This window comes from Pelobates fuscus, chromosome 2 (assembly GCF_036172605.1).
Source record: "Pelobates fuscus isolate aPelFus1 chromosome 2, aPelFus1.pri, whole genome shotgun sequence".
In the NCBI taxonomy this organism is placed as follows: domain Eukaryota; kingdom Metazoa; phylum Chordata; class Amphibia; order Anura; family Pelobatidae; genus Pelobates; species Pelobates fuscus.
Window position 1 is genome coordinate 393,390,324 of NC_086318.1, and position 8,771 is coordinate 393,399,094.

Consider the following 8,771-nt stretch of genomic DNA (forward strand, 5'->3'; position numbering starts at 1 on the left):
CAGGGGGCGGTGCTATAAACCTCCCAGGTGCAATTGTGTATTGCGAAACAAATTTGTAAACCGAGGCATTATTTTCAATGGATTTTCATTTGTAAACCGAAAATTATGTTAACCGAGGCGTTTGTAAACCGAGGTCCCACTGTACTTTGTTTCACATTACAGGAACTTGATAATTCCGGTGTTAGTCATGTCCTTCTAGAAACTACATTCTCTATTCAATATTCTAAATGCTGTTAGGAAAATATGTCATGTAATGTAGTTAAAATGGAGTTAGTACAAAAATTCAATACAGGATCAATAAAGGTTTTTAATAATTCTACATCAATGGCATACCATTTGCAATAGTAGACAACCCAAGGTATTGCAAAGGGGTATGTCCAGTCTTTTTTAGTAGCCACTTGGTCACAAACACTGGCCAAAGTTAGCGTTAATATTTGTTAGTGTGTGAAAAATGCCAAAAACTAATTTGAACGCCAATTTTGGCCAGCGTTTGTGACTAAGTGGCTTCTAAAAAAGACTGGACATACCCCATTTGCAATACCTTGGGTTGTCTACTATTGCAAATGGTATGCCATCATGGGGGTAATTTACATTCCTGGGCTACTGTACGGTCTCAAAAGCAACGTAACCAATCTGGCAAATTTCAATGTGAAAAAACTGAAACGCAAGCCTTATATTTGACTCTGTAACTTTTGAAAACACCATAAAACCTGTACACGAGGGGTACTGTTATACTCGGGAAACTTCACTGAACATAAATATTAGTGTTTCCAAACATTACAACTTATCACAACAGTTATATCGTTAGTGAAAGTTCCGTTTGTGTGCGAAAACTGCACTATCACAGACAATATCATTGTTGTGATATGTTTTACGGTTTTGAAACACTAATATTTGAGTTCAGCGAAGTCTCCCGATTAAAACAGTACTCCCCTTATGTATAGGTTTTATGGTGTCTTGGAAAGTTACAGGGTAAAATATAGGGCTTGCACACCATATTCTCTGGACTGTCTGCCTGCGTTGTCAGGCAAGTCCCTGAAATTGTAATTAAATAAATGACTTAATCATGGAAAAATATTATATAAATATATATGTAGAATTTAAATATATATGTATATATTTATATAAAGGTACATATATGTATTTATAACGTCATTCTAAATGTATTTAAATATATATGTATGTTAATATCAAAATACAGTTAGAGCGAAAGTATACAGGTATACGATTTTTTTTAATTATTATTTTTTTATTTTATTTTTTTCAATTATCTTATTGATTATTTAATATATATATCATTATAATTATATATATTAAAAACCAAAGAAAAGAAAATGTTACTTGCGCTTTCTCCTTAATCCCTATGTATATTTAGACAAATGGAGGTCATTTAGTTGCTCCAATGGCCATTGGAGGGAATGCCCGCCTGCCAACGTCAAGGCAGACCCCCCTAAGCGGGTCCTAACACTGACCCTTCAGCCTGCTTCCTTGAGCTTCTGGCAAAGATATCTCTAATGAGACAGAAAGGGGTATTTTTTATATACACCCCTTTACTTATTAACCCTTAATATGGAACACATGGGATGGGTAGCAGCATTGTAACCAGGCTGTGTGATACAAAGTAAATACAAATACAAAAAGAGAAGTCCTGCGCTTAAGCAGCAAGGACTACAACACACATCAGCCCCAATATATAGTAAAAAACAAAGAAAAGAAAATGTTACTTGCGCTTTCTCCTAGCAACTAAATGACCTCCATTTGTCTAAATATACATAGAGATTAAGGAGAAAGCGCAAGTAACATTTTCTTTTCTTTGGTTTTTACTATATATTGGGGCTGATGTGTGTTGTAGTCCTTGCTGCTTAAGCGCAGGACTTCTCTTTTTGTATTTGTATTTACTTTGTATCACACAGCCTGGTTACAATGCTGCTACCCATCCCATGTGTTCCCTATTAAGGGTTAATAAGTAAAGGGGTGGATTTCACTACCACCTGTACGCTGATGACACCCAGCTATATCTCTCATCCCCGGACCTCTCCCCTGCCGTCCTGCAACGTGTCACTGCTTGCCTTTCTTCCATCTCTGACTGGATGTCATCCCGCTTTCTGAAACTCAATCTCTCAAAAACTGAGCTCCTTGTCTTTCCTCCTCCTAATACTGATCCTCCTCTTTCGCTCTCCCTCCAAGTTTGTGGTACCAACATCAGTCCATCCTTGCAAGCGCGCTGTCTTGGCGTCATACTTGACTCTGGTCTCACCTTTGAGCCTCACATCCAGCATGTTGCCAAATCCTGTAGATTCCATCTTAAAAACATAGCCCGCATCCGCCCCTTTCTTGCATCAGATACTACCAAGGAGCTTGTCCATGCTCTAGTAATTTCCCGCATGGATTATTGTAACCCTCTCCTGATTGGTCTTCCCAATAGCCGTACTGCACCTTTACAGTCCGTAATGAATGCTGCTGCTAGATTGATTTTCCTCTCTAGTCGTTTCTCTCACACCTCACCCCTCTGCCAGTCCTTACATTGGCTTCCTGTATGCTATAGGAGTCAATTCAAGGTACTAACTCACACCTATAAAGCACTGAACAACTCTAGCCCCTCTTATATCTCCTCACAGATCCATAGGTATGTCCCTTCTCGGTCTCTCCGTTCTGCCCGTGACCACCTCCTGTCCGTTGTCCGCACTCATACGGCCAACTCGCGCTTGCAGGACTTCTCACGGGCGGCTCCCTTCCTATGGAATAGCCTGCCTACCGCCATCAGACTCTCCCCTAGTCTTGCATCTTTTAAGAAGTGCCTTAAAACCCATCTCTTTAGGAAAGCTTATGGCCTCCAAGACTAACCCTTACCTCACATACCTGTCTCTTGCCCTCTCCTAAAGGGCAGCCCACCTTATTTGATTGTAAATTCCTGTCCTAATGTGTTTTACACCCCACCTCCTATAGAATGTAAGCTCGTTTGAGCAGGGTCCTCTTCAACCTATTGTTCCTGTAAGTTTATTTGTAATTGTCCTATTTATAGTTAAATCCCCCTCTCATAATATTGTAAAGCGCTACGGAATCTGTTGGCGCTATATAAATGGCAATAATAAATAAATAATAAATAAATATATAAAAAATACCCCTTTCTGTCTCATTAGAGATATCTTTGCCAGAAGCTCAAGGAAGCAGGCTGAAGGGTCAGTGTTAGGACCCGCTTAGGGGGGTTTGCCTTGACGTTGGCAGGCGGGCATTACCTCCAATGGCCATTGGAGCAACTAAATGACCTCCATTTGTCTAAATATACATAGGGATTAAGGAGAAAGCGCAAGTAACATTTTCTTTTCTTTGGTTTTTACTATATATTGGGGCTGATGTGTGTTGTAGTCCTTGCTGCTTAAGCGCAGGACTTCTCTTTTTGTATTTGTATTTACTTTGTATCACACAGCCTGGTTACAATGCTGCTACCCATCCCATGTGTTCCCTATTAAGGGTTAATAAGTAAAGGGGTGTATATAAAAAATACCCCTTTCTGTCTCATTAGAGATATCTTTGCCAGAAGCTCAAGGAAGCAGGCTGAAGGGTCAGTGTTAGGACCCGCTTAGGGGGGTCTGCCTTGACGTTGGCAGGCGGGCATTCCCTCCAATGGCCATTGGAGCAACTAAATGACCTCCATTTGTCTAAATATACATAGGGATTAAGGAGAAAGCGCAAGTAACATTTTCTTTTCTTTGGTTTTTACTATATATTGGGGCTGATGTGTGTTGTAGTCCTTGCTGCTTAAGCGCAGGACTTCTCTTTTTGTATAATTATATATATATATTTAACGTCATTGTAAGTGTATATTAATATATATATAATCATATATATATATTAATATTAAAATACACTTATAATAATAATTTATTTGTGTGTATGTGCATATAAAAGTACTTGGATCATATGCATATATATATGATCTAAGTACTTTAATTTACTTTATTAAACTTTTTTTTAACTTATTCTAACTTTTAAAACTTTTTTACAGGCAGCAGGGGGACAGCCTGAGAGCCCAGCCAAGTCCCTCTGCTGGCACTGCATGAGCTGGCTATTCCGGCCATGTGATTGCAATGACCCTGGAGGGCCAGATCGTGACCACCGTCATGGGATCGGCAGAGACCCGGTAAATCCCCTGGACGGTGGGGACGTTCTATGCCAAAAAAAGGACGGCATAGAACGCCCGCTGTCCTTAAGGGGTTAATTTCTAAATGGCAGTGAATTGAGCAATCAGGCATGATCTATACAACAAAACTGCTTTTGTTGTATAAGTTAACGTTTTTTTGGTGACTATAGTGTCAATTTAAAAAAAAAATAGTAATGCTTTATTGCACAAACAAAATTCTAACATTTATCTGTGAAAATGGAACTCATTGGTAAATAAATCTGAAAGTATAAACAGTGTCTAGACCAGGGGTAGGCAACCTACGGCACTAGTGCCAGGCATGGCACTCAAGGTGTCTTTGCACGGCACTCAAGCCTGCTAGAGCCAAACAGGCTCTGGCCTATCAGGAGTCCCAGTGAAACTTCAGATATCTGCTAATACGAAGAGGTGGCGAAGGACAATCCTCAATTTATGCATTGCAGCACATAGAGTAAGTGATCTCAGATCACTTCCTCCCAGCACTTGTGAATGGGAATCCACACTGTAGTTGAGCAGCCTGCAGCTGCTTTTGCAGCTCCTGTCCTTGACCTGTACCTGGCTAGCCTGGTCCCCACTGGAACCCAGGGAAGCCACCCACACTGCTAGATATACACAGAAATGCAGAATAACCCTCCCCTCATACAAATAATATGAACAGCCCACACACAAACACAACACACAATCCCCACAAACGTAACCCGCTAACAATCCACATACATGCACACAACCCCACATGCAGCCTCTCACATGCAAGACCCCAAACAGCCCCCACACATACACACACTACCAAACACACAATGTGACATATACATCCACACACACAATTCCACAAGCAGCCCCCATACACAGCCCACATTCATATGTATCATACACGATACCACAAACTACTGCTGAACATATACAATATAATAGCTCATATATGCACAAATACAACGATACAAAGCAATTACAGTATAAATAACACAAGCTGAATACGGCAGCATATAGACCTCAATTTTAAAAAATAGCACCGGCACACTACGGGACATCACAATCCTATATCGGCACAGTGCTGCTAAAAGGTTGCCTATCCCTGGTCTAGACAAAACAACTCAATTTATGCTATTTGGAATACCCTGGATTGATACTATTAAATAATTATATGCCATCACGGGGGTTATTTTTTTTTCCTGGGCTGCCATACTGCGATCTAGGCCCACTTTGTTAAGTTTAAAAGGGTATTTAATATATTTCCCCCTGTGATTTACTAAACTAAACTGAAAATCCAGGACATAGTTACATTTACATGTTCAATAAAAACACTGAAGCTTTATTGCACCAACACATATCAGATTATTAAATTTCCTGTGAAAATGGAACTCAACTCATGTGTGTGGAAAAACGAGCATCTAATATATTTGGCCCTGTGACATCCCCTCCCCAAAACTCTGAAAACCAGTACATGCATTGTGGTGGAATCTCAGTAAAAATAAATTTACTAGGACAAGATTGTCATGTGGCATATGTGTAAATGTTGGTGTATCAGTTAGTCAGTTACACGTAGCTAAGATACAATCAACACTGTATTGAGCAAGTGCAGGAATGCAGAAACTGAAAACACTTCCCTTCCTCCATTGTTCTGGGTGAGCCATGTGGTCTAACAGGTAAGGGAAGTTAGGCTTTGTTCAGCTGATTGTGTAAAGAGTATATGTGGGTAGAGTTAACTATAGGAGGAGCTATATGTCTATATTATGCATTTACACAGTCAGTTCTGGGCTCAGATCTTGTTGTATTTTGGTGACATTAGTCCCTCTGAGCCCCGGTCGGTGAATCGAATAAAGAATCTCTTCCTTCCTGAAGAAACCTGTGTCCACTTCTCTGTGCTTGGCTTCCGTCAGTTTCTCCGGTATCATTTGGTGCATTGGGCCGGGAAGCTCATCGTTCAACGGTAGCTGAGAAGCAGAGGCGTGAGACGGTCTATCTTTGCCCACGTTCTCTACGGCTGCACCCCTGAACTTCTGCGTGGACCTCCTTTCGTCTCTGCGCCACTGCTCTGTTGTCCAGGAGATCATCGGCCTCTACGTAGTAAGTGCTGGGGTGCCCCCGTCGATGAGTGTGAACCCAGGTTCACGAACGAGGAGGTAAGACGACTACTGTTTTAGACGGTGGACCCACTAGGGGTATTGGATACCGATTGTGCGGTAGGCCCATAAGGGGTTATTTGTGTATGGAATCTGCCCCCTCCAGTGGAGGGAAGGAGCGAAGGCGCACCGCTCAATTAAACGCCCTTTAGTAAGCCCGTTTAATTTTGGTTTGGAGTCAGGCGGGGTTCTGGTGTAAATAGCCCTAGCCGGACACCGGTGTCTTGTCTAGACTAGCGTTCTAGGGTGTATATTACGTTCGCTAGGTCGGAGGGACCGGGAGACTAAGCGGCGTCTGTGTAAATTCGGTGCGCTAGATCTCAAACCTATCTTGGCTAAGTGGGAAGGCGTGTAAATTTGGAACCCACTAGATTTTTGATAGAGTATATAGACTAAGAGGGTTCTGTGTAAATTCCGCCCTCTAGTTCGCTATATGTGGTGCTTGGGCAGTGTGGCTAACCAAAACGGATGTAAATAGTTTTAGGTAGTCCATCAAGGTACTGGCCAATAGATTAGTTGGGAATTGTAAATGTGTTAAAGATTGTTGTAGTAGAGTGTATATCTTGCCAGATAGCGTGAGCTCTGCCGTCTAGCGAGAGTGTGAATAGTGTGTAACTGTATTATAGCACACGGTACCATAACCATGTATAATAACTACTGATATTGTAAATAACTACTAATAACTGTTGTCTATGTTGTATGTTTAACACCATAACCACTACTAATTGAACTGTGACTTTAAATTGTACTCTAACCAATGCTAACCGTACTATAACTACTGTTTGTAAAGACGATGTTACTGGGGTATGTTACAGACGGGTAATTCAGATATAGGGAATTATAGCGTCGGTGACTGTATAGTTTCGCCAAAGGGCATAATATTAGTTATTTACTGACTGGTGTAACAGCTGTGTGTGTACGGGAATTCCCTGTATGTTTTGTTGTATGAGTTTGACCTAGTACCTGTGCCACATGGTGCTGTTGCCAGGGAAACGAGTGTGATTGTTGGAGGTGTGTTTGTTGTGTTTCTTTGAATTAGACGCTCCATTGCTAAGTATGGATGCGGCAGAATTCAAAGATTGTTGATCCCTTAGAATGTATGCTAAATAACTTTAAAAAGGGATATAATGTGTGTGATTTTGGGGTTAAATTGGCTACCTTATGTAGTAGAGAATGGCCTCTGTGGTAATCTGTCTTGATTTAAATCTAGTGCAGCGTGTACATGTGGCTGTATCTGTTATGTTTGAATTCTATGACCAGTTTCCATATTTTGACTGTTTAAAACAGTTTGTGTTACTAGATGGTTACCAAAAACTGGTATGTCCATCCCCAATGGAATCTGACCCATCTGACCATCCCTCAACTAAATTCTTTAGCAAGAACTGGTGCAGCTGGTATGTCCACCTGTGCTCTCTGTGCCTACCTACCCCCCCCCCCCCCCCCAACTGGTTCTTGTACCCTGAGGCCATTTTTGGTGGAAGGGTATTTTAGTGTTTTTTTATTATTGTTCAGTTTTATTATTAGCAGTCAAAATTGTGAGGAGAATTCTTAATAACAGTAACTCTGATCCACGGAATCAGATAATTCTCAGCAATTACACAACACCATAACCACTGATAATACCATAACCACTGATGATACCATAACCACTGATGATACCATAACCACTGATGATACCATAACCACTGATAACACCATAACCACTGACAATACCATAATCACTGAAAACACCATAACCACTGACAATACCATAATCACTGAAAACACCATAACCACTGACAATACCATAATCACTGAAAACACCATAACCACTGATAACACCATAACCACTGACATAACACTATAATTACTGAGCCTTGTGTGCCTTTAGTAACAGTAAATTAGTTTTGAAATACAACTGGATGAAATGGTCAATGGTATAGGACGCTGGAATACACTTTTACCATTTTTGGTTACTGGTCAGGCTCCTCCTAGCCCTGTCCGAAACATTTTGTTAACCAAGTTACTGACCAGTAAAATTAATTTATCCATTCCCACCTACCTCACCACTCCCTGACCGGAACCTATGACTAAACAACCCTATCTAAGTCCCACCCTAACCTGACAAATGACCGGTGCCCTCCAACTTTGACATTTACAAATGCCACTGCAGCTTACCCCTGGTCCCCCACACATTGATATTAATGGTCAATTACAGTTGGCAGACCCTGTATTTGTTTATGTCCCGTTCACCATGACTGATCTGTTTAATTGGAAGACCCATAATTCCTTTACGAAAGCAGACGAGTCACCTAGTGCTTTCTATGAGAGATTGCTGGAGTCATATAGATTATATACTCCTTTTAATCCAGAGGCCCCTGAGAACTCTCGAATGAACAACTCAGCATTTGTCAGCCAGACCCAAGGTGATATCAAAAGAAAATTGCTAAAGTTAAAGGGATTTGTAGGAATGTCCATATCACAGTTAATGGAAATTGCAAGTCAGGTGTATA